At 45.0% G+C, this 24,175-nt stretch overlaps 1 long non-coding RNA gene across 1 annotated transcript in view; it reads right to left on the bottom strand.

The window, feature by feature from the left end:
- LOC128897299 (uncharacterized) overlaps positions 1-20,993 on the bottom strand; it is a 61,712-nt gene extending 40,719 nt beyond the window's left edge. Inside the window, exon 1 of the long non-coding RNA XR_008462306.1 lies at positions 20,864-20,993. This is a non-coding gene — a long non-coding RNA (uncharacterized LOC128897299). The remainder of the gene's footprint in view (positions 1-20,863) is intronic.
- Positions 20,994-24,175: the final 3,182 nt, after the last annotated feature.

Below are 24,175 nucleotides of genomic sequence, written 5' to 3'. Positions count from 1 at the left end.
TCAGCTTTTGCAGGGTGCAGGAGAAACCTTCTCACAGAAAACACTCTGAAATGAGGAACGTGCTTGTCTTCTCCCACTCCACACCAGTCTGCAAGGTTCCATGCAGAAAAGCATGAAGCCATATACCATATACACCATATGTAACTTACTCATCCGTAGTGGGTTAGCTTGGCAGACCTGCGCTATAATCCTGAACGTGGAGAGCTCTTCAAAGAGAGACTATGTTTCTGGGATGCCCTGTCACAACAAAGCTATCAGGGAGGGCACAAAGTGCATCTGTTACATCTGAAAGGAGAAGGAAAGAGGCATTTGTGTACTTCTGTGTCCAGTGTAGCTGGTGTCACAAGCTATTAGGGTGCTGCTCATAAGTATGGGGAGAAAAAGCTGCTAAGCCTTTGAACCCTTTTGCCCCCACTTCTAGTTTCTGTCCCTTCTTGCCCAGGAAGAGATCAAAAAGGGAAGGAGGTTCCCTTTAGCCATGTATCTTGCTACACTCCCCAACAAGCACCCTGCCAGGGCAGGCTCTCCCAGCACCAAACAGATGTTTGCCACGGTGTTATGAGGTCTCTCCCTGAGATCTGAAAGGATGCTGTCTACTGCAATTGTTCAGAAGGACAAGCAGCACGGAGAGGCAGGGCAGACTTCCCAACCAAACCCCTTGTACACTATAATGAAGTCAAACACAGAACTTGGATGCAGCATGAAAAGCAGCAGCCTAGTTCCAGAGTTAAACATTTACACAAAATGAGGATTAGATTCTTCTAAAAAGCTCTCCCAGATGAGAGTGACTGCCAAGCCAACGCACCAGCAGCCAACACACAAAGCTGGAAGCAATCCGTGCAGACAGGGCAGCTCCCTTGGAGTTAGAGACTGACAGCTCTGGTGGCAATGCTGAAAGGATGCAGCAGTGCTTGCTGCAACAGAGCTGCACACTTCAACTTGGAAACAGGGAAACGTGGCAGATGGACACAAAAGGAGCTCTTGCAATAACTGAAGGAGTCAAAGTAATGAACTATTAAAGGCATTTCTCTCTCAAGGTGTTTAAGTTAACAAACACCACAGCACTTCAAATAATGGATTCATTCCAATGGATTCATTTGCATATATTGTGTCAGACCTAATGAAGAAATAAGGTTTAAAGAGAAGTTTACAAGACTGAATTCTGCTAACTGCAAGCTTTCACAAGCAAGGGCTCCTAAAGCTGGCTAACTACAGGCAGCTCCTGCATACAGTTCTTCCACTGCATCAGGTGCTCCTTCTCCAAGTGACAGCTCACAGGTCTGATGTGCTGCTAACAATGAGATACTATCATCTGAGGCGTGGGGGATAATTTTAGCAAGGTGTATCCCTGGACACAGCTGTTGCAGCCCTTATCACACACTACCTATCACCTACTTAAGTTAGAAACTGCCACAGTTGTTCTCTGGGAAAACTGTAAGAAATATGGTATGTGCAGCATCGAAAAAAATTGTTTGGGATTCTGAAATGGCTTGGATAAAATGAGATTGAACACATCCAAGTGCTGGGTTCTGCACATTGGCCACAGAAACCCCATGCAGTGCTACAGGCTGGGGTCAGAGTGGCTGGAAAGCTCCCAAACAGAGAGGGACCTGGGGGTACTGGTCGATGGTAGGCTGAACATGAGCCTGCAGTATGCCCAGACAGCCAGGAGGGCCAATGGCATCCTGGCCTGCATCAGGAACTGTGTGGCCAGCAGGAGCAGGGAGGTCATTCTGCCCCTGTATACTGCACTGGTTAGGCCGCACCTCGAGTACTGTGTCCAGTTCTGGGCCCCTCAGTTTAGGAAGGAGGTTGACTTGCTGGAAGGTGTCCAGAGAAGAGCAACAAAGTTGGTGAGGGGTTTGGAAAACAAGTCCTATGAAGAGAGGCTGAGGGAGCTGGGATTGCTTAGCCTGGAGAAGAGGAGACTCGGGTGACCTTATTGCTCTCTACAACTACCTGAAGGGAAGTTGTAGACACATGGGGGTTGGTCTCTTCTCCCAGGCAGCCAGCACCAGAACAAGAGGACACAGTCTCATGCTGTGCCAGGGGAGGTTTAGGCCAGATGTTAGGAAGAAGTTCTATACAGAGAGAGTGATTGCCCATTGGAATGGGCTGCCCAGGGAGGTGGTGGAGTCACCATCACTGGAGGGGCTCAGGAGGAGACTTGATGGGGTGCTTGGTGCCATGGTTTAGTTGTTTAGGTGGGTTGGATTGGTTGGTTGGACGCGATGATCTTGAAGGTCTCCAAACTCGCCTTGTAAGAAGTTGCAGTTGATGTGTTAGCAGAACAAATACCACTGTTATAAAATAGTTTCAAACTGAAAATAAACAAAAAACACTCAGCTTCAAAAGAGCTTTATTCCAAGGGCATGGGAATAACATGACCTTTCAGCTCAGATCAATACAGAATCAAACTTTCACTGAAAATGTAAATTTCCCCAAACTATGCAGTTGTAGCAGTGAAGTAATACCACTGCTCCATCTTCAGATTTAACCCAGTGAATCAACAACCTCTGCGTTGCCCTCCCTCTCCCTCCCCATCAAAGCAATTCAGGTAGGCTGGAGAGAAGTGTCAGGGCACAACACTTAACATCTCCTCTCCTCTCCAATTCAAAAGGCAGCAACAAAAGATTCAGTAATGGAGAACCATTCTCTGAATGAAAAGGTCCAATTTTGCAAGATTCATCACACAGTCTCTTATTCATCAGCAGCCTTGGCACTCCTCCCTCACACAGATATTTCTGGAATGTGTTTCAAGATACTGACCAAAAAAAAAAACAACAAAAAAGGGGAAGCAACAGGAAGCAGCAAAGGGTAAAGAGATGAATCTGAAATCGATCCTGCTCCTGTCCTACAAAACACAATTTCTCCCCTGGTGCAACTTGAGGCCACTTCCTCTCATCCTATCACTTTTTACTAGGGAGAAGAGATCAACACCCCCCCTTACTACAACCTCCATACAGGTAGTTGCAGAGAGCAATGAGGTCTCCCTGCAGCCTCCCTTTCTGCAGGCTAAACAATTTTAATTCCCTCAGCCACTTGTCACAAGACTTGCTCTCCAGACCCTTCACCACCTTCATTACCCCTTCTCTGGACTCACTCCAGCACCTCAGTGTCCTTCTAGTGAGGCACCCAAAACTGAACACAGTATTCAAGGCATGGCCTCACAAGTGCTGAGAACAGGGGGCAATCTCTTCCCTACTTCTGCTGGCCACAGTATTCCTGATCCATGCCAAGATGCTGTTGGCCTTCTTGGACACCTGAGCACACTGCTGGCTCATGTTCAGATAGCTATCAAACAACACCCCCAGGTCTTTATTGGGCAGCTTTCCAGACAGTCTTTCCCAAGCTCGCAGTGTTGCATGGAGTAGTTGTGACCCAGATGCAGGACCTTGGCTTTTAGCCTTGTTGAATCTCTAACCATTGCTCTCAGCCCATCGATTCAGCCTGTCCAGGTCCCTCTGTACAACCTTCCTATCTTCAAGCAGATCAACACTCCCACCCAACACTAGTGTCATGCAAACTTGAGGATGCACTCAATTCTTTCATCCAGGCCATTGATACTGAAGAGAACTGGCGCCAGCAACAAGTCCTGGGGAAGACCACTTGTGACCAGCCACCAACAGGGCCTAATGCCCTTGTCTTGCAGATGCTGCATAATAGTACTCAAGATTGTCAGCTCCATGACCTTCTCTGGCACTGAGCTCAGACTGACAGCTCCATAGTTCCTCAGATCATCCTTCTGGCCCTTCTTGTCACATTTGCCCCCTGCATCCAATAAAGGATAGAAATTCTCCTTAGTCCTGCTTTTGTTGCTAATATACTTGTAGAAGCATTTCTTGTTGACTTCAACAGCTGAAGACAGATTAATTTCTAGTTGGGCTTCAGGCATTCTAGTTTCATCCCTCAAGAGACTTGCAAGAACTTTGTAGTCCTTCTGAGTACCCTGCTCATTCTTCTAATGACCATGAAATCACCTTTTCCCCTGAGTAATCAAATCTTCCCCACAGATTTGTCTTTCAGGACATGAGGACATCCTGTTCCTGCACCTTTAAGACTTCCTTCTTCAAGAATTCCCAGCTTTCCTGGACTCCTTGGCCCTTCAGGACAGCCACCCATCGTGGCATTGTTCACTTCCCTTTGCAGAACACTATCTATTTTGCAAGGGGCCATGAGAAGGTGGGGTAGTTACTGGGGACACCCACACCTGCAGTTCCTGTTGCACCACACAGGAACATGTTGGCATTGCTCGCTGTCCTCTAAGTCACCATGTTTAACCAAGCAGACAGAGGACAGGAAGCTCTCCATATCATGAACTCTGTCTGCCTGTTGGGTTTGTTTCAGGGAGGGCAAGGTGTGACTCCAGGAGTCTCTCTCTCTCACACATTCCCTGATGTTCTTCAACCTACCTACTTCCTCTTGGAGCTCCATTGCTAAGGCAAAGAGCTCCTCTACCTGGTCACACCTCTGACAGATGTGCTCACTGCTGCCATCTTACATTGGCATAAGAGTGGGGCACACTCTACAGCCCAACATCTGGACAGCAACATGTTCCCACCAGAGCTCCATCTGTGAAGCTACATCAGACCTGGTGAGTGCAGATCTCAGGGATGCCATGGCTTTCTGCCAGGTGGATACCATCACTCTCTGGTTGAGCTCACCAAGCTTCAGTCCCCTCCCTGCATGTACTTCTGCATGAACTGCTGCACCAGGCCCAGTCACCCCCCTGGCTGAGGTCCCACCCCCTGTTTGCCAGCTCAACCCTTGAGGGCTTTTGAAAGGAGTGGGGGTGGCCACCATTGCCCGGGCAATGCCCACACCTCTTCAGCCTGTCCCACAAGAGCTGCCAGCTCCAGGTGGGTCTCTCCACCTCCCTGGTGTTTCCTTACCAAGGGGAAACCAGAGGAAACGCCCTGTGCACCAAGATCTACCGCTACAATGTTGGCTGGGCAGATTCTGAAGCAGCTGCCCTCAGCAGCTGGCTATCTTATAGGACATTTGAGATTTCATATTAACTAGACGTGGAGACGATCTGCATTGGAAAAGTTCTACTAGAAAAGCTTCCTCCTTGCCAGACTGCATGTTGCTTTACTAATAGACCTGCTAGGATGAGCAGCAATTTGCTTCAGAAGCTTCAGGATGTTTTACCATTATTACTCTGAGAATATTGCCTGCTCTGATTCAAAGCTTACAAAAACCAATTAAGAGATTGAAGTCAAGTCTGCAGAACCAACAGCAGCAGGAAATTTCTTAATTGAGTATTGGACCTGGCATCTGGGCAACCTTTGCAACAGAGTGCCAGTTTTCTCTCAAATATCCTTTCTGCACTTTCAGAGGCAGATGTGCTCAGGATCATGAGGGACAAAATCTCATTATTATTCTCTTCCCTGGATTTAAACTGTTTTGAACTGACCATCATTAGTACTGTGCAAAGAAACTTTGCAGAGATCTAACAACCCCTGGGTATAGTTCTACAGCGAGAGGTATTAACACAAAGAAACCACAAATCCTGAAACATTGTTTTTCCCACGTTTATGTGCAGTGTGAGATCCTGCAACAGAATACAGTAAAACAAATGGGCACACAGCAAGCGATCCTGGTTCTGATGAGAGCGTCGGCTTGGGAGTGCAACAAAACCCCTAAGGAACACGTTTGCCTCGAAGGAGTTAACACCAAAACCGAGAAGCAAATCGTAGAGCAGGAAGGAACTGCCAGAATTAGTCAACCGTCGTTCCCGATGGTGCGAGCCTGCTCCTGGGTTCCAGGTCACAGCTTCCACACAAAAGCACACTCTTACCTCTGCAGAGCCCTGACCAGTCACTGCTTGCCCTGCGCACCACACGAGGCACGTCTCCCACTGAGTAGAATACACACATGATGACGTCTTTAAGGTTTACACCACAGCATTCTTTCCTTTTAAAATAAGAGCCACACAAAACTGAAGTATCCAGCAGCACCCCGTGCCTCTACATTCCATCCTACTACTTGCTGATGCTAATGAACCACAGGGCTTGTATTCAGGGTGTTTCAAACCACAGCACCACCTCCTCCAGTACTCGACTACAGGCGTTAAGCGCTGGAAGAAACAGGCATACAAGATAGCATAGGCAGACTGGCTAGTGGTGGGGAACAGAGCCAGCTTCTTGCCAAGGATTCAAACAAGTATTTGTAAGACACGAGAGGAATGCTGGGAGTCAAGTTGGTTTGGGGTTCTTTTTTTTTGGAGGAGGGGAAGGAGAGAGAGGTGTTACCAAATAGTGAGAAATGTTGTCTACTGCCTAGCTGCAGCATAAAGGAGAACAAGTTTGGCACTTTCTGAAGGGCAGCGTAGACGCAGAAAAGACTCAGGGACACAATGTAATTGGTGTCCTCAGCATGGGCTGAAGTGTTTTTCTATACACAAAATTAGTATTACGAATGTATGAGTACAAATAACGCAGAATTATTGCGCTTGCCTTATTTCTATGGCTGCAATGTAAAACCTTGCTTAAAAAAACCCCAAGCAAACAAATGAAATGCATACATCACACAGCTGGGTTGATGAAGGGGAACCAAAAGGAAAGAACTGCTGCCTTGTTCATCTCACTTTGTACAAGTTACAAAAACCTCCTTGGAACAGTACAGCAAACTAAAAATATTTTCATCTTTATCACTCGGAGACAAGTTACAGGAAAATTCTGCAGGAAACACACAGTGCTGAAATCCTGGGTGATTATTTCTTCCATAAAAAGACCCCTAATCCTTTACTTTCCCACCTCCCTCTCTCTGGAATTGTATTGCATTTAAGCAGTGAAAGAGTGTACACTTCTGAGTGGAAAGCAGGTACACATTTGGTTATTCAATTTGCATCTGCAGAAGTTAAGCTGATCTCACCATTAAACACAAGGCAAACACTTTAATAGGTAAGAGGATACTGTTTCTATGACTTTTTCCCCCCTCTCTTTTCTTCATAAATCAAGCCAGGAATTCTAAAGCTATTCTCATTAAAAATACCCTTTGGCAGCTCTAAAGACATGTGCTGACATGCAAGTAGGATCTTTACAAATGCAGATTTTGGAAGGGGGGAATACGCTTGAGAAAAGGCATGTGCTGGGACAGACCGAACAACAATGGCGGCAGCAGCGTTTGGTACGAGATCTTCTCAGGACACATTTGCTGATGTTACAATCTGAGAGTCCAGGACTAAGTTCAATTTATGCAACACACACTTATTTCTGAAGACAGCCTCAGTGTGGAGTTCAAAGAACTATCTGCAAGAGGCGTTTGGCTGCACACACCTATCCCACACCATGCCCACCTTCTGCATGGGATCAGCAAAACTGAAATTCTTGGCCAAGGTCTCAATCCTTTCTATCTCCTCCACATTCAAATACTCCAGATACCAAGTATTAAGAAACATCCTAAACGGTGAAAAACATTGCCTGTATTAGAATAAGCCAGGTTGGAAGAGACCTTCAAGATCATCGTGTCCAACCTATCATCCAACACCACCTAATCAACTAAACCACGGCACCAAGCACCCTATCAAGTCTCCTCCTAAACACCTCCAATGATGGTGACTCTACCACCTCCCTGGGCAGCCCATGTAGAATTACTGCTTGATACAAATCTCTCCCCAACTCCCCTCCACCTCCATCCTTATCACCCATGCTTAAGAACCAAGACTGCTAAATCAAGCCATGCAGTTTTTAATGACTGTTCAGTACCAAAACTGGCATATGATCTTGTCTGATGGAGCACTGCTTATTGCAAAACTTGCAATGACTTCTCAACTGAAAAGAGGTTAAAATAGCCTTTTAAAGTGCTACAGGGCTGGAAGACACAGGTCCACAAATTCCTTTTAAGATAAATATCTAAATGTTAGAATGCTCTGTAACACCAATGCAAAACACTGCAAAGAAACCAAGTAACCCAGGCAACTAGCTCTAGGTGGCCCTGCCCAAGCAGGGGGTTGGACCAGATCACCTCCAGAGGTCCCTTCCAACCCCAATGACTCTGTGATTCTGTGATCCATCTAAAACATACTCAGTCACTTACGCAATACAGATTTATTGGTTTTAGTTAAGCACATCAAGATGAATAAACTGGGTAGCTACACTGAAAATCATAAATTTGTAAAGATGTAATCAAGCATTTAGTCTCATGACAAAACAAAGACATAACCACCAGACCAGAGTGTTCCATGCACGTAACCTGAACCACTCCATTCCCTCTATTCATCCTGAACTGTTTAACTACTGAAGGGAAAAATGGTACAGCAGCAACGTTCTTCTCCACAGACATCTGAGGTTACCCAACCCAAAGAAAGGCAATTTCTCTACAGCAAATACAACTAAATTGATAATTCTAGTAGGCATATCAAAGTTCATTTTCTTCATCAGTTGTTCATATCCAAGGATGCAATGCTGTGATGCTCAGATTTGTCTTGTACAATGTTCTTGTTGGTACTTAGTTCTGGGCCCCTCAGTTTAGGAAAGATGTTGACTTGCTGGAATGCGTCCAGAGAAGGGCAACAAAGTTGGTGAAGGGTTTGGAGCACAAGCACTATGAAGAGAGGCTGAGGGAGCTGGGGTTGCTTAGCCTGGAGAAGAAGAGGCTCAGGGGAGACCTTCTTGCTCTCTACAACTACCTGAAGGGAGGTTGTAGACAGGTGGGGGCTGGTCTCTTCTCCCAGGCAACCAGTACCAGAACAAGAGGACACAGTCTCAAGCTGTGCCAGGGGAGGTTTAGGCTGGATGTTAGGAAGAAATTCTTTACAGAGAGAGTGATTGCCCATTGGAACGGGCTGCCCAGGGAGGTGGTGGTCACCATCATTGGAGGTGTGTAGGAGGAGGCTTGATGGGGTGCTTGGTGCCATGGTTTAGTTGATTAGGTGGTGTTGCATGATAGGTTGGATGTGGTAATCTTGAAGGTCTCTTCCAACCTGGTTTATTCTATTCTATTCTGCTTTACCAGATGTAAAATAAACACAGGTAGTCAAGAACAGGGACAGTAGTCTAAAACTCCATGATCCTGTTCCTTTGCCATATTCATTGTGTCAGTGAGGTTTCCAATGCACCAACCTGAAGGACCTAACAGTGAGCGCCATGACCATGATTAACACAGCAGGGTTAGATCTGGATTTGTAGTTTTGAGTCCAAGGGTGGGAATATCACTCAGGTAACAAAAGCCTGACTTATGGCTCCCTATCCAATGGTTCTTTTGTTCCAACCCATCAAACAGCCCAGTTCCCCAAACATCTATTACAGTAAGGCCACGCTGAGCAATGATCCACTAGCTTCAGCTCGGCATTTGCCTCACGAGGAATGCCACCACACCAGGCTCAAAATAAACAAAATCATACGTTCCTGTCCTTACTTATGTGGTAAATTAGAATCTCAAATAATTAATTAGAGCAAGCTATGTGTCGACACAAATTACTCTCAGGCCAAGTAACTGAAGTTAATCTAATCTAACTTCTCTCAGTGCAGGCTACAGCTCAATTAACATGACTTGCCTTGAATATCACTTTGCTCTTACATATATCTCTTGAGAATCTTGCCAGCTGTACAAGCATAGGAACAACAGAAGAAAGTAGGTATCACAAAACCTTGGATCTTGCATCAAGTGACTATAATGAGTGTTGCACAAGGGTGCTTTGATGTTACAAAAGACCTAAGAAAATGCCAACTGGTTAGGGTTTATCCTTGGTACATTTACTCTCTTTCCAGAGGGCATTCGTCAGGTGCATGCCATCTGCTGCAGCGAAATGTGAGACCCAAACAGGTAAAATGAAAGTTTCCCATACCACAAGGCTCTTCACACAGATGAAAATGAACAGCATTAACATCATTTTAGATGATTAAAGAGTCTAAGCTAAGGAGACTGCATCTCTTGAAAGCTGCTAATCTTGCAGGACAGAACTTTAGCTCCCAGTGAAGACTGCACTCATGGCTACGCACAGGAAGTCACAGGTTCATCATCCAGAAATATTTGTACTTGTGTCAAGTACAAAACAAGCTGAGAGTGTAAAGGAAACACAAATGCCCCTACTTCCTTTCACTGCTCCCTGTTCCCTCACCTTTGCCTGTGCACCTATGGGCCCTGCAGCCCTGACATGGAAACCATCTCTCTGGGAACTGAAGTTGCATTTAATGAGGCTCAGCCTCTCAACGCTTGTGGAGGTTTCCCACAGCTTGGAAGAAGGTAAAATCTGGAAAAAGCCTTACTGCCTAGGCTTGGCACCCTCTTAAAGCCAGGATCCCTTAATGCAAGCACCTCCTTGATCAACCACTTCTAGAAGCTTGAGGACAAATTTGTTAGACCCATTTCAGTTTCTCTGTTTCTAATTTCTCTACAGTCAAAACCAGATGCTTTGGCCTTATTTTTAGTGCTGAACAGGACTGTGCAATTTAGTTTACCTGCTTCACAGTTAATAAGTATTTTGAAGTTTAAGCACATCTCAGTCTCCTTACATACTTTACAAGAGGCCAGTTTGTGCAAAATAATGTTAACCACATAGAGAATACTCACATTATTTACCTACAAAGGCAGCCAGGTCCTGAATGGAAAGATGAAGAAAAAAACCAAAACAAAACTGATAATGGAATAATACAGAAGGGCAAGCTCATGGTACAGGGATATCATGTTCCTGGACCGTGTTCCCAGAAACAGACAAGATTTTCCTCCTGCTTCCCTGTCTTTGTGAAGGTCAGCACCCCTGTGCCTCATATTCCAGGACACTCTTCCCAGAGAGACCCCATTTTCACTTTTATAACATATGGGGGGTGTGTGTGTGTGTGTGTGTGTGTGTGTGTAAATCCAAAACACTACTAACAACAATCTCAGGGAGGTAGCAATTCCTGTCTGCTAAGCTAGAAATGATAGTCCCTCACCATCACTCTTACAAAGAAACACAGTAGTAGACCAGCATCACAAAAAAAGAACACTGCATTGCTAAGGCTAACAAAGCTGAAAAAAGCAACCAAAAAAGCCATAAGCTGCTGGAGTAGACAGTTGAAAGAAACCAGAGATGGAAAAATATGCACCAAGACTCAAACATTACTAAAGCTGATGTGAAAGCAGAAAAAATGAGATTGCAAACTCAAGACAGAGAAAGGCTAGAAGACAGGATGAGGAAGACATCCTGAACATAGGTCTCTCAAAAAAGCCTCAGACAAAATGTTACAACCTGTGTGGTAAACAGCACCTGGAAGGGTATGAGACAGAGACAAATCCTCACTCTCACAAATTCTTTTTTAAAGGCTTGTTAAACTACCTTTTACTCTCTACATAGCTTGTGTCTGTGTTCGAAGTGGTGACTCAGCACTCACTAACCACTGTCAGAAGCACAACCAGCAAAACAACAGATTTTTATGAGGTGAGGAAAAGACCAAAGAAAACCAGATGATTCTCAGATCAAGGATACAAGAGTGGTCTAGGACAAAAGAGGGGAGAAGACAAAGGTGAGCAACAATACAGGGAAGCTTTTGTAAGATGAACACAGATTTTGCATGGGAAAATGAAGTGGAGAAAAGGTTGAGGACATCTTTATTACCCTAAAACAGGAGTGGCTTACTATGGCTAAAACTCATATTGGCATTTCAGCCCAGACAAGATCAAATGTCACTTGTGAACAATGTTAGAATAGAATAGAATAGAATAGAATAGAATAGAATAGAATAGAATAGAATAGAATAGAATAGAATAGAATAGAATAGATCAGGTTGGAAAAGACCTTCAAGATCATCATGTCTAACCTATCATCCAACACCACCTAATCAACTAAACCATGCAACCAAGAACCCTATCAAGTCTTCTCCTGATCACCTCCAATGATGACGACTCCACCACCTCCCTGGGCAGCACATTTCAATGGGCAATCACTCTCTCTGTGTAGAATTTCTTCCTAACCTCCAGCCTAAACCTCCCCTGGCACAGCTTGAGACTGTGTCCTCTTGTTCTGGTGCTGGTTGCCTGGGAGAAGAGACCAACCTCTGCCTGTCTACGACGTCCCTTAAGGTAGTTGTAGAGAGCAATAAGGTCACCCCTGAGTCTCCTCTTGCTGGACTTGAGGCTAATGCAAGATGACTAAGGAAGTGTTACAGCACAGATGTTTTTTTGTGTTGGCACTACAGGACTGGCTCATAGCTTATCAGGAGAGCTGTGCTGCCACTCAACCATCGGTTCTCACTAGTGTACAAAACAGAAAGAAAAAAATAAGGAAGAGGAGGAGTTGCTCTACTGTCATTTTTTTACTTACAGTTAGTCTTCTCATTTATTTTGGGCTCATGACAAGACAGCAGAAAGGAAGGGAAGAAAACAAGGCAAGAATATTACATAGTTGTGTCCTTGCTTTCCAGTCCCTCCAGAAAGGCCAATTTGTGAAGAGAAAGCAAGGCGAGATTTCCTTTATCTTGTTACCTGCTCCCGTGATTGTAACACACCAGGCAGAGCTGACAAGTAATCTCTCTGCTGAACACTCTCTATTGAAAATGCACTGCAACTTCTTTTGCAACACATGTTATTTTAGTCAGCCTAATCTGCACCTCGAAACACTCAGCCTGTTGTTTCAACAGCACTGACCTGTGTGCTGAATTATAGAAACTGTCCAATATCATATCATCTGGTCTGCAGATTTAATTTCATGCAACATGAAACTTCACTGAAAATCATTATACAATGAGACAAGGAAATGTAGGCATTGGTTTATCTTTTTTTGTGTGTGTGTGTGTGTGGTTTGTTACTTAGGTTTTTTTTTTATATTAAGTGTAAGGTGTAACCCTCCTACAGCTCCCTCTGGGCAGGTGTTTTTCATACAAAGCCACGCTCTTTGAATCTTATGCACATAAAGAGTCATTGAATTAAATGAGATCAGTCACACAAGCAGGGAAATCAAGTTTGATCCAGCATTCCTGCTATAAAATACAGCATGAAAATCACTTTCTAAAAAGCCCAGGATAATAGGCATTCCATCTTTAAACTATCTAATAATGCAATGACTACTTGAAAGTGTTGTTTTTCAGGTCTAACCTTCTGAGGTTTAATGCAGCAAGTAATCCTAATTCTGCTACACACAAATTGTTGGTAATTAGCTTTCTGTGGGCAATGCTGGTTTTTTTTTTTCCAAGTAAGCCCCACAATAATTTCGTTAAGAGCAATTATTTTAATAGAATTTTACTCTTTAATTAAGCAAGGTCTGAAAATCCCATTTACAGACCATAAGAGAGGTGCATTTTTTAATGCTACTCAGTAGAACCTGCTCACTTCTGCACTATGCTTTTGCCCTATCCTGTTTTTCTTGAAAGATCACGTCTATTTGGAGAAGTTAGTAAGTTTAAGACACAGGAACCACAAGAAACGTCTCTGTTAGAAGAGGAGTGAATGCTGACACTCAAAATCCGAAGCATGAGAACTGATTAAGTGAGGGTTTGTTTGGGTTTTTTTACAAATCAAAATGACATGCAACAGATGCTTGCCTGCTACGTTAAAACTGTCAATGTGAATGTATTAGTAACAATCAGACAGAGACACTGTCTGTATGGTTAATGCGTTTCACAATCTTAGTGTTTTGGGGAGGATGACAGCGTGTAGCTCCCTAGAATGACAGGAAAGTTCATCATCCTAAGGTGGTACACTGGAGCACACATTTAATAGCATGCTGAGAAATTCCATTATATTATCACTCCACTCTGCTAATCCTCCCGTGGCTCGGCTTACTTGAAAAGTGCCTTTTGAGGTTTTTTTCCACCAAGGCAGAGTAACTTTGTGTTTCAAGAGAACTACAGAGTAAAGATGGAGCAGGATCTCCATTTCACTGATGCTTTTGTTCTGGGGTTGCTTAGCCTGGAGAAGAGGAGGCTCAGGGGTGACCTTATTGCTCTCTACAGCTACCTGAAGGGAGGTTGTAGACAGGCGGAGATTGGTCTCTTCTCCCAGGCAACCAGCACCAGAACAAGAGGACACAGTCTCAGGCTGCACCAGGGGAAGAAGTTTAGGCTGGAGGTTAGGAGGAAGTTTTACACAGAGAGAGTGATTGCCCATTGGAATGGGCTGCCTGAGGAGGTGGTGGAGTCACTATCACTGGAGGTGTTCAGGTGACTTGGTAGGGTGCTTGGTTGCATGGTTTAGTTGATTAGGTGGTGTTGGATGATAGGTTGGACACAATGATCTTGAAGGTCTCTTCCAACCTGGTTTATTCTATTCTATTCTATCTATGGGAAACATTCAGTGTACACCCAGGTTAAACTGGCTTTACACCCCAGCCCAATGAGTTGCTCAGTACTTGCTTCAGCTTAGTCAGAGATTATTAATTTCAAATTATGAGAAGGAAAACAAACAAACCTTTAAAATGTGTTAGATTTTGGTTTGTGTTTTTTCTCTTCGAAGTGCTGTGATCAGTACTACTAAAAGCCCCACTACCTGTCTGGGGTTTTTTTTGTTTGCCTTTGTGTTACCAAAACCAGTTCATCCCATGTAATTCTCTTCAGACACTTGCTGGATGCACAAACCACACACAAGATGTAAATTCATATTAATACAGTATGCAAAGATAAATAAATCCATTATTCTCATAAGGTGGAAACTGGGCATCCAAATTTTGCATGCTAAATTTTGAGTAAAATATGCTTCTAAGCTTATATGCCAAGTATTCCACTCTGAAGATTAAAAAGAAGAAGGAAAAAGCCAACATGATTCTAAGAACTGAAACAGCAACATCCTCATGTGTATGTCTGCACAGCTACAGACATGAAAGGCTGGATTCTCTGAAAGAATAGTGGAGTGTGGAATCCAGAATGTTGATTTTAAACTTCTCAAGCACGTGTGTTAATGGGTAGGGAGAAGATGGAGCTGAGAAGAGGCAGAAAAAAAGCGGAGGTTTGTTTGTTACTCCTGTATGCACACAATTATTCTGGGAATCACTTTTAAAAACAGGAGGTTTTCAGTTAAGAAACTCTGCCATGGACCAGAGCTTATGCCTATGAATTTAGCTTTGATTTATTGGTGTGGCATGATACTTTGTGCACATATTCATACCACTTTTTTTCAGTCTGCTGTTCACTTTTCACACTAGAACTCATCTTGTTTCCAGACAAAGAAAGTGTAGAATTCTCATTGAAAAAGGACTGGATACTTTCTGAATAAGCAAGAGAGGCCTAAATGTTGAAATAATCAACCTGGGCTGACATGTAAGGACAACAAGAAGCAGAAGTGAGTTATTCTAACAGTTTTTATTTGACATCAAACAAATTCACCCAGGGCACTCTGACCAATACTAAATCCCAAACAGATCATTACAACTTAAAATTGTATGAAGTAAGCTGGGATGTGATTGCCATGTAGACTAGTCAGAGCTAAATGCTGCCTGCTTGGATACAAGAAAGACATTTAAATTAAGTTGCTTCACATTTATGGTGTGTTTGCATGCAGTCCTTTTCTTAACTGAGCTATCCTCATTCACCCCAAATCCAGTCCTGCTTTTTCAGGCATGCTAGTAACTAAGCTATCCAATCTGCAGAGGCATCTCCACTTGCCCATCAAGACACCAGAGAAAGTGAAAAGGATGACAGTCTCTCCCACTGCAGGCCAGGTCAATATTTCTTAAATCTGGGCTTCTCCAAACTCATTAAGTGTATTCTTACAGTGAAACAAGAGTCCAACCTGGTACCTGACTGTTCACTAATAAAAGACTGTACTTCAAATTCATGTTTTAGCTTACTCCACACTACAATCTCCCATTCATGTCCAGAGACTTAAACTTTAGCTACAACAACTCAGGGCATCCTGCTATACTGAACAGCTATTCCTGGAGGAAACTAGTACACCTGTGGAAGAATTTGTCACACATTAAAACTGGGGTACCACCTCCTCTCCTAAAGCAAATTTATCACTGTTCAAGGGCTGGGATGTGATTCTCCACAATCTCTTTTCTGAGGGCCCACCTGACAGAATTCTGACAAGTCCAGAGGTTGGATTTCAGTATGTCTAAGGGAGGCTAAGCCCGTGGGAAAGTGGATATTGCAGGCAGTGTAACACAGGGGCACACACACTCAATTATTTCCAACTACATCTGGCCTCTGGGCTTTTTTTTCATGCTACCAAGTTTTTTGGGTAGAGACTCGTATTTACCTGTAGGGCACCATACAAGAGCACACCAAGTGAAACAAGTTAAGGCATAACATTTACTCTTATTCTAACTACCTTCAGGTTCTGAAATGAAAAACCAAGCATCTAGTGTGACATCTGCCTGCAACTCCATCACCCAGCACTCTTCAGTGAAAAAAAACCATACCACTGAAGACAGGTAACTCAGCAGTTTTGTTGCTAATAGTGTATCCAAACTTGTGCTTCTGTGCATATAAATTTTAGCTCTTGGAGGCTAGTCAAAGCCTGAACTTACATCACAGTATAACAAAGGAGGAAGATCAATAATACTTAGAGGGGAAAAAAAAAAAGGCATATTGAAAGAGCAGGGCCTGACTTTACACAGAAGCTGTGAAAAGCTAAGGAAAAAAATCCATTCTTGCAAAGGAAGCTGCTGTATAGTCTGGAAAAGATAAAATGATAAGAAAATGCTGTACTTTCAAAATCTGGAGTTAAACCAGAACAATAATGTCAATGAAAGACTGCAGATGGCAGGCAGATAATTCCAGTCAAAAGACAGACAACCCCCATTCTCCCCATCCCTAAATCCTCTCAAAAGACTTTAGCCAGACACAGTCTAACAACAAAAGCGATCAGAGAGAAAATGAAGGAAAATTACTCATATGTAAGCTTTAGAATATACTAATGAACTGATAAGCAATGTGGATGTCTTGCAGATTAATTAGTGTGATTATTTGAGGCAGTAGTGATATGGTGAAAGCATCACATCCTGCCCAAAGCTCTGAACCAGCTGCAGTTTCTGCAACTGTAGCACGCATATGGACAACAAGCTCTCAATAAAAGTAAACCATACCTAAAATTACTCACTGTCATCACAAAGTGTTACTCAAATACTGAGCTGATATATGATTACCATACATTAAGGGTGTTTTTAAAATTATAAGTGCCTTCTTCAGTGACTGACCCATCAGAGACAATTCAGGGACTTTTTGACTCAGAAGTGTATCAGCACAATATAAATAGCCCAGCAACAGGTCTTGCTAAGCTATCACAAATGCAAATGCTGTTAAAAGCAGTGGAAAGTATTCCTGACTGGCTTAAAGCAACGGCCATCTCAAACTGGAGAACAAATAATGACCCAACGGCAACCTGGGCACAATGAAGAGGCACATCCTTATGGAATTCATTTCCATAAAGAAAATGAAAATGCTTTTGTCCAGCACCATGCCAGATGGTGGTGGCTTCAGGAGCTCGCTTCTCAAAAATGCATAGTGTTTAGGCAGGTAAGGAGGCAAGTCATGAGAAAGTCTATCCCTTACTTTCCCTTTCTATTAGAAGCAGCTTGTTTTAAACCAGGATTTGAAGAAGGTAAAGCTTCATGATTTTAAGAGTACTCCAAATATGGTTTTGATCACAACATAAGACAAAAAAAAAAAAAAGCTTTTGAGACACAGAGCCAAATAATTTTTTTCTCAGGATTAGGGCAAACCCATTTAGGGTGTCCAAAGCTTAGCACATTATGCTCTACCTACCCCACAGCCCCAGTATCCTCCACCTGGCATCCACACCAGATCTTTCCATCCACTACTTCCTACAGATGTGCCAAAATCCCATCCCCAATCGCAACCCACTTCCCCCCATGGCCATGGATTGCCTGAGACACACCTAGGGCTTGGAGGACAAGCAGAGGCTCTAGGGAAAGGGAAGGAGAGAGCCAGAGAGGAGCAGGCATGCAGAAATGTGTGCTGGCAGTAAGACAGTCTTCCTACTGATTACAAAGATCTTGAATTTCATGCCACACACGGCAGGGCTACTGCCAAAGGATCAAAGGCAAAATTCTGCAAGAACAAGCCAGCACTCTACAGTCCAGCACCATACTGAGAGCCAGCTATGCACTCAGTATTGCATCAGAAGTACATCACTCAGGCTACCAAGACAACCTGTCCACAACCATCTAACACAAGAATTCAAGCTGTTGTACTGTATTGGTTCAGCCACCCAACAGAGACTCATTTATCACAATAGGACTATTTTTACAGGACATTTTCCTTTTTCAATATCCCAGATTAACTATTAGAGGTAATGTGATAGATTTCTTTTAACCTCAATGTCCTGTGCAGCCTTAATGCTTCATTTATCACAGGCTCCTCAAAAAAACGTCCTAAATAGACGCCCATTTCATCCTGGTTTTTAATATCATTCTTTCACTGGCATCAAACTACTGCACATCAACAATATTCTTCCCCACTTCACTATCAAGACCTGCACATCTGCAACCACACCTCAAGGATTCTCTGGAAAACAAGAAAAACCACTTATATGGTGCATCTAGCACCACCTTGGATACCAAGCATCGCTATGCTGTGCACAACCACGTCCTCCAGGGAAGCAACACAAGGAGAAAATCCCAACACACGTGCATTTGAAAGCTATGCATCAAAGAAGCCAGGAATTCACATGTTCATTCCAACTCTTCCTGACTTTGAACACCTGCTTTCACAAGCCCAGCACTCTCAGTCTCAAGCTGCACCAGGAGAGGTTTAGGCTGGGTGTTAGGAAGAAATTCTTCACAGAAAGAGTGATTGGGCATTGGAATGGGCTGCTCAGGGAGGTGGTGGAGTCACCATGCTCAGGGAGGTGGTAGAGTCACCATGCTCAGGGAGGTGGTGGAGTCACCATCACTGGAGGTGTTTAAGAAGAGACTGGATGGGGTGCTTGGTGCCATGGTTTAGTTGATTAGATGGTGTTGGGTGATAGGTTGGACTCGATCTCGAAGGTCTTTCCCAACCTGGTTAATTCTATTCACTTTTTAATGGCAGCACCAGACAAACCTTTAGAAAGAAGCCATTACACAGAATTCAGTAAAAGATCACAGCAAGGCACCTGAGATTTCAGGATTTCTCTTTTCTCTTTCACAACTGCTATCAATATACTGTGACAAACTATTCTTCAGCAGCACCTGCTAACAGGGAGAGCAGTCAATGTAGACATAACTAAGGTCTTTCTAAAGGGTCCCCAAGCTAGCAATGGTGTGCAAAAATATTTGCTATAATTTTACTCAGAAATTATTGTGGAAATTTTGGGGGTCAAAATAGCTGGACAGGAGGCAAGGAGGACAATGAGCCCCTTGCCAACTAATCCCTGTTACAAACTGAGGTCTTTCCAAAGAGTAGCTCTAAACCTTCTATTTTTGGATGGATCAATTCTGAAGTACTCAAATATTTCACTCTTTAATAAATAAAAGGAGCTAAAAATGATTCACTTCAATTTTTTATTTGCCCAAAGCAATTATAATTTTTTTATGTCTTTGACAAATATCTCCCTAGGCCAATTTTGCCAGGGAAATATGGTACCTCATTTGTGGTTTTAAATAAAATACTTCCACTAGTGAAATGTTGCACTGACATAGCTCTAAGAAAAGACAGAAATGTGAGCTCTCTGGAAGTTCACTGGGAGTCCCCAATTGTTGAGGACAAAAGAGGAATTGCAAATCTGAAACTAGTGAGAATAAATAAAGCACAGCTCTCAGATGGTTTAATTAATTTATGAACCTAAAAGTGCTTTACAAATATTCACTGTTACGCCAGCCGTGCAAACAGCTAAACATTATTAGTCCTGGTTTATAGATTTAAAGACTAAGGGGCAGCAAGGGCAAGACACTAAGCCTGCTGCTGCAGCTACATTATGTTAGCAAACACTGGAGCCCCATTTGAGCCACTTCTGAATTTTATTGCATTTTCTTTTCAAACAACAGGGAGAGAAGCAATGAGACTACAGAATTCCCACCCATTCTCACGGACTAATAGGTCCCTCTGTGTCACAAGCAGGAATGTATCATCTACATAATAGGCACCTAAATAAGGATTTTTTTTTCAGACCTCTCACTGCAATCTAGAGGCAAGTACCTAATACCTTATGTAGCCAACCAACTGTAGTTTTGGTGCTTGCAGTGGATGTAACTGGAATTTTCTGATCAGAAATTTTTGTGAAGTTCTCAGTGTCATTACAGCACGTCTTGTGGTCTGCAATACAGCTGCAGATCTTACAGGTCACCACACATCTCCAGAAACACAGTTTTCCAAATATCTAGAGAACAAAGATTAAGCAACACTTGGAACTTGAACCTGCCAAAATAAGCTGTTGTGAAACTAGCAGCACACCTGGACATACCATGTTGAAAACAAGCAAGTGAGGCAAATAACATTCTCCTCAGCACAAGCCATACACTCACTCCTACTAGAGGATCTGGATCATGCTGCATAAGAATTCAGTCTTTGTCACATTTCCCATCTTTGAACAGAGACAGATTCACTGATTTCCCCACAGATTGCTCCTTTAACATTGGCAAGGCATTAATTTAAACAACTAACACAGGGAAGATTTGTGGGAAGAGTTTGTTTTCAGATAGCTTTGGAAGGCTATAGGGAAGATTTGCCTTTGACAGTAAGATACTTCTACCCTTCTCAGTGTTTTCCCTGTGAATTAAAAGGTACTCAGTAGCAGATAACGTGTTCTTTCAGTCATGTGCATGACAGAAATACCAAACAAACCCCCAAATAACCATTTCACACATAATTATAAAAATATCAAGACACTGATTTTGCCTTTTTAAGAGCCGGAGCATTGTCCACAGCCTATGCTGTGATACCCACAACACCCCAGGGCACGATAAGCCCTTCCTTAATGCTTGCAATCAAATGAACGCGGCAGAAGTACACACCATAGCCATGGATTTCTAAAAGCAGAGAAGCTCTACCAGCAGCCAGTGCGTACTCACAGGGCGTTGAGACCTCAGGGGAAGCAGATGTTTGCAGCAAACTAGTGGAAATATTTTCAGTGGAGTTTTCAGGTGATGTCAAGCACAGGAAGAATGACTTTGAGCCAGATTTCCATTTCTCATCAGATGCGGCCTTAAAAGTTGGGAACAAGAGCGTTAATACTCCTCATGCCTCTAACCCTTCAGTTAACCCCCTAGGTATCTAGGTCCTGGACCCGTGCAAGCAGCCCGGAGAGTTCGTGTGTGTGCATAAGAGGGGGGCTCCCTCCCTGCACCCTACTCCGGAGACGTAACAAGGAAACACTTGAGTTACTCGAGCACTGCGCGCTGATTTTGCAGGGCCCGCATCCAGCCGCAGCCCCGCCACAGCGCTGCCACCTCCCGTGACCACCTGTCCGTCCCCCCGCCACAAGTGCCCCCGCACCGCTCCGGCCCCCACCTCCGCCCCCAGCCCCAGCCCGCCGTCGCCCGCTCCGTCGCGCTCCCCGGCTCACCACAGCCACAGGCAACCCCGGCGGGTGGGCTCAGGGTGCGGACATGGGGGCCCCCGCGTGCCGGCGGCGCCCCCCTCACCTTCGCTCCCCCCGCGGCACACGCTGCCCCCCGGGCTCCGGGCCCGGCACAATCCCTCTGCTTCCAACGGCGCCTCGGCCGCCGGCACAGTCCCACCGCCTCCAACGACGCCTCGGCCCCCAGGCTGGGCTGCCCCGGAGGTGGCGCCGCCGCCGTGCCCGCTGCGAGGGCGACACCCAGCGGTCACAGAGAGCGGGCGAGTAGCTCCCGCCAGCCCGCCCCGCCTTTCTCCCGGCGAGCAGCCGTGACCGGGCAGGCTTCTCGGGCCGCCCCGTGCGCCTTGGTCCCCTCGCAGCCATTCCCCACCGAGGAAGTGGGGAAGCGCGCTTGGAAGCGTGAGGCCACAGTCCCCCCTGCCTCGCACCAGCTGGCAGCGGAGCCAACAGAGGGCAGGAATATGCTACTGCGAGTGCGAAGCCAGGTCTTGATCACCAGCCTGGGCTCCAGCGGGACTGGAGTGATTCCAGAGAAGGACAACAAAGCTGCCGAAGGGTCTGGAGCAAAAGTCTTAGGAGAAGGGGCTTAGGGAACTGAGGTGTTTAGCCTGAAGAAAAGGAGACTCAAGGGAGACCTCCTCACTCTACAACTACGTGAAAGGAGGTTGTAGCAAGGTGGTGTCAGTCTCTTCTGCCAGGTACCAAGTGATAGGACAGAAGGCAATGGCCTCAAGTTGTGCCAGGGGAGGTTTAGATTGAATACTAGGAAAAATTTCTTCACTGAAAAGGTTGTCAAGCATTGGAAGTGGTTGAGTCACCATCCCTGGAGGTTATTTAAGAGATGTGTAGATACAGCACTGAGAGGCATGGTTTAGTGGTGGACTTGGTAGTGTTAGGTTAATGGTTACACTCTATGATATTAAAGGTCTTTCCCAACCTAAATGACTCTATGATTCTATGAATTATCCTCTGGTGGCCAGAAATGCTGGACTCTGGCTGAAGTGTCTCCTGAAGAGCTTAATACTCTCCTGAACCCAAGCACCTTTGCAACTCATTTATGAAAGCGCATAATAATTTGTGCAGGAGAGTAAGTGCTTACTAAACCAATTCCCAGGATGACAGATGCCCTTCCCTCCAGCAGGGAGCCAGCCAACAGGCTTTGAAGTCTGGGCAGAAGGTCAGAGGGGATCGGCCTGAAAGCTCCCTGTGCCTGCTCACAGCCTCACCCACCCCCTCGAGCTATTACAATGTCTCAGAGACGTTTGGTTCATCGAAGTCATGGGGGGGAGGAGGGGGAAGGGGGGCAATTAGGCGTGTATGTCAGTAAGTCCCAAACTGGTAGGGAGGCAAGTTAGACAGGATCATCTGTACTCACCAGCAAATGAGAAAGGAGTTTGTGTAAGCAGGCTGAGTAGAGTGATAAAAGGGAGATCTGAAGGAGAAAATAGAAAGCAGGTTTCACCATACAATGCCTGGTCATTGCTTTCAAAGGCTATTCCTATGGCTTGAAGGCATTCCCAAGATGATGCCCTAAATGTTTAAGTATCACTGGCACTACCTACTTATGTGATGAATATAATATTTTGAATGTTTTTTCCAGATGACGCCACACATGTATTTCACTAAGCAATTACAATCATTGTTCTATAGTGATAGTCACAGCATAGGTTCACATCAAAATCCTTGGTGCTCTGCAGGAAAGATTTACCGAGTGAATTTTGTGTCCTGACACCTCTCTGATCTCAGCAAGGTTTTGTAGCTTTGCCAAACCTACAGCACTAATCTGAAATCTGGTGCCATTACTGAGATTAGAATGTAATTGCTAAAATACAGGAAAATTGTGGTTCCACACACAAAAATTCTGTTTGCCTGTTTCCCTATTCAGCATAAGCCTACTTCAGGGGAGCTTTATTTTACTTTATATTGTGTAAAATTCTGATATAGGAAGTACTTGTGTAATAGTTTAGCTATATGTTATATGAGTTCCATGTATGTAAATGTTTGCAGGACTACTTTGGCTATGTTTGATCATTATGACTGAGAAACAAGATGTTAACACATTGCAGAAAAAGGCTTTCTTGGCACTGATCTGCCACCGTTCTATTTAATAGTTATCTTCTCCCTTTGACAGAAGCAGGATGAGATGCTGTCACAATTAACATCTAGAGCCTGACCATATGACCACATGGCCAGCATGGAAAGAGCACCAGGCAGGCTCCAGGCCACTGTTGGGTCCCCGAGTGAGCACAGTGGATCTGTGAGCTGAGCAGTGCTGGGCAGACCTGGGCCCTTGCCCAGGTCCTGCAGTCTCCCATATGCCGAATGCAGAGGCTTGTGGCGGCGATTCGGGAGGGCCCCGAGAGCCTACTTAGGGGCTCCGTGTAGGGGTGAGGCTGCAGGATTTGACCGACCGCGAAGCCCTGGGAGGGCTACCTGAAATAAAAACTCCAGGAGTAATTTTGGTGCCGTGGACTGACACACCTGCCCGCGGCGGCTCCGTTCACCAGCCCCAGCCTCCACACCAGAGGCAGCATCTCGCGTATGCACTGCTCCCACTGGTGTCTCTCGGCCCGAGTCGGGGGCCGCGGGACAGCAAAGCCGGGGTGGTAGGCGGCGGCGCCCGGCAGGGCCCAAAGCCCGCTTGTAAGCACTGCGGCGCCCGGCACGCCTTGTCAGTGCCGAGTGACGGCGGTGGCGCCGGGCCTGGGACGGGGCCTGGGCGAGCGAAGAGGCCCTGCCGGCCCGTGACCGGCCGCGTCAGGTGACGCGGGTCACGCCGCCGCCTCCCCCGCCCGCTGGGTCC

The sequence above is a fragment of the Dryobates pubescens genome, chromosome 6 (assembly GCF_014839835.1).
Source record: "Dryobates pubescens isolate bDryPub1 chromosome 6, bDryPub1.pri, whole genome shotgun sequence".
In the NCBI taxonomy this organism is placed as follows: domain Eukaryota; kingdom Metazoa; phylum Chordata; class Aves; order Piciformes; family Picidae; genus Dryobates; species Dryobates pubescens.
The sequence above is the reverse complement of the archived record's forward strand: the minus strand, read 5'-3'. Positions and strand labels throughout refer to the sequence as shown.